Source organism: Glycine max, chromosome 18, assembly GCF_000004515.6.
Source record: "Glycine max cultivar Williams 82 chromosome 18, Glycine_max_v4.0, whole genome shotgun sequence".
Lineage (NCBI taxonomy): Eukaryota > Viridiplantae > Streptophyta > Magnoliopsida > Fabales > Fabaceae > Glycine > Glycine max.
In genome coordinates this window covers 3030040-3033146 of record NC_038254.2, presented here as the reverse complement: position 1 = coordinate 3033146, position 3107 = coordinate 3030040, and the positions used below count along the sequence as shown (strand labels likewise).

General features: G+C 29.0%; 1 non-coding gene across 1 annotated transcript; it reads left to right on the top strand.

The window, feature by feature from the left end:
* Positions 1-2624: 2624 nt before the first annotated feature.
* On the top strand, positions 2625-2779 carry MIR10441 (microRNA MIR10441). Its single transcript, NR_161737.1, has one exon. It is a non-coding gene; the product is annotated as a microRNA MIR10441 (primary transcript).
* The last annotated feature ends 328 nt before the right edge of the window (positions 2780-3107 follow it).

Sequence of the window (3107 nt, the reverse complement as noted above, 5' to 3'; positions counted from 1 at the left end):
TAGGCAAATATTATTCAATGCACTTAGGACTTATAAGGATATTGATTAAAAAATTTAAAGTAAAAATATTTTTATTAGAAAATAAAAAATTATATTATTTATAATTTTTTTCTTTCCTATTATTTATACAATAAATATATATATATATATATATTTTTATTTTAATTTCTTAACCAATGCTGCAAAGGTATTAGTTAGGATAAAACTTGCTTAAATTACAGGCATACCCACTCTCTCACTCAAGTTAAACCTGCTTAAATTATAGGATAAAACTTCTAGAGAAGGGTATAAAATATAATATATTCATTCAAGATTTAAATTAAGTATATTAATTTTTTTGGTTCAGATTTTTTTTATATTCTAAATGAAATAAAACATTTCACTTTTTTTATATAATTCTAAACTATTTATGATAATAAATCATCAATATTTTAACTAGATTAATACATGTGATATAATTGGTAGATACATCTTATCTCCTTAAATATGTGGTTAGAAATTTGATTCCTAATATGAATGTATCAAAATATATCTATTGGAAGAGTTGGCCATTTTATTCAGTGGGTGAAGGAATCTTCAAGGCATCCTTAATTGATTTTTCTTTTCTAAGGCTATCTATGTCAATAATCTCAAGGAACGGAATTTAGGACTTGGGCCTGAAGGGTCTTCTATTTGTCTGTGAATTTGTCCTTCTAAGTCCCTGTTTAGAAAGAAAATTGATTTGATTTGGAGATGGGATGACAGAACCTTCAAATGAAAAACTTTAATTAGTACAAGAAGTAGAAAAACAGCTGATTGTGAGATCTACTGATCTTGCAAGTACATTAGCATGATTCACGTTGATTACGACAAATAATATCGAAAAAGTACTTTATCCTAAGTTACTGTATATTTGTATTTTGTAAATGATATAATGGTTTATCCAAATTAACTAAAGACGACCCATAATTTTACCATGGATCACCAACTCAACAGGATTCCGACATATTTATTTGTGACAGTGATGATTATACTGAATATGGCCTATTGGTAGTTGTCATTTAAATGTTACTTGTATATCAAATCGAGCATAGTTTTGGTGGAGTGCGAGACTTCGAAGGTATATCATGGGCAATTTCACACTTTAAAGGTATATTCAAAAGTAGTATTTTTTTCACACGCAAATCTTTGAAACTACGGAAACTTCAACTGTTGAACTCATACTTCGTCTTTACTTAATTTGAGGATATATCACGAGCGATTTAACCGTATTATAATGGATCACATTACGCAACTAGCACTACCTGCTCGTTATATATATGAATTTAATTAAAATAGCAACTACGAAAACTTCAACTGTTGAACTCGCACTTCTTTACTTCGAGGGTAGGTATATATCATGAGCAATTTAAACATATGATAATGAATCACATTATTCAAGTAGCACTAGCTGCTCATCATGTGAATTTAATTAGTTTAAATAGCAAATTGGGGTAGTGTAATTGAGACAAGAGTGCCTAACCACCCACACCCATGTAGAGAGAGAGGAGTGTTATATGTGGTTGACGCATTATAAATATTGCTGAGTACTGAGGATAGTGATTCGTAATTCATTTTCATGCCCATATAACGTACTAATGAAGAAAAAAAAGCCAAGGAACATATTTTGCTAATAATGTAATTTGTTATGAATTGAGTCTAGGCCCAATTCATATAATAACCTGTTTTTATAGTCAAATGCTTTATCACCTTAACTTACAAGTGTTGATGTTGATCGAGGTCAATATTAGATATAATTTATATCATATACTTATAATGAAATTAATGTGAAACTTTGATTCTTAAATATTTTTTTACACGAAACTAGTCACTTATTTTTTAAAATTATTGTAAGTAAGTTTTTCTCACAGTTTTTATCTATTTCAAATTCCTAATGTCCTCCTCAAAGTCTATTAATTGAACCAACTCAGCTATTTTAAATAATCTTGTTTTCAAAACTTACTGACCAAAGTATCATATTTCATTTAAATAAAATTCTAAATCTTCTCCTTCAATGAAATCTTGATAGCTTATCCTAAAACCCCATTCCAGTTTCATTATTTTTTTTACTTCTAAACCTTTCATCAAATAATTTCTTATCTAAATTATCCTAAAATTAATCCAAATTATTTGAATAAAACTAAGAAATTGAAAATTTAATGGATTGCAATTATTAAAAACTAAACTGAAATAAAAAAAAACTATTAAGAGATCATATTTTCACATTGCTAATATTAGAGAAATTACAATAAAATAGAGCCAAGAAGTTTTAGTCGTTTGTTGAAGTTTGTGTTATGCTCTTTTTGCTAATGGCACCTATGTGGGTGTATTTTACCCATATTCTAAAATTGCACATCAGAATTGTGTTTTTATTATACAATTGGGAGGTGAAAAAATACATAATGAAAATTAGTTTCTATTGTACAAGTACACAACAAAATCACATATTTGTTGTATATTTTTTTTCACCCTCCAATTGCACAATGAAAACATAATTCTGTCGTGCAATTTTTCATCAACCCCAGATCCTATTTTGTAATTTTACTTTCACCTCATTGTACAACAGAATCATACTTTCATGTGTTATTTTTCAAAAAAAAAAATAATCATGGAAGTGTGATTTCATTATATTTTGTGTTGAAAATCATAACAACATCGTACTTTATTGTGTTGTTTTCCAAAACAAAGCAAAAAAACTATAATAGAAATATGATTCTGTTCTGATCTCAACCCTGAGAACAATGAAATCGTACTTTCATTGTGTAAAAAAAAAAAGCAAGGGAAAGGGGAAAGGAGGGTCAGAAGAATGGGGGAAGAGGAAAGGGAAAGGGGTGGAGAAAATGTGTCAAGAGGCACTTTTGTTTATTTTTACTACTTTTGAAAAAGTGGTAGTAGAAATAATAACAATGAGAGTGTGAATATTACCTCCATAACAATTGATAGAGAAAGCTTCCTTGAGTAAGTTAAGAGAATTGGATTGATTAGAGGCCCAAAAGCGCGGGATACGAACCCCAAAACTCCTCTCCATTTCAGCTGGGCTTTTTTTTTTCCTCTTTCTCTACTTCCGGAATTACTTCATGCACCTTCCA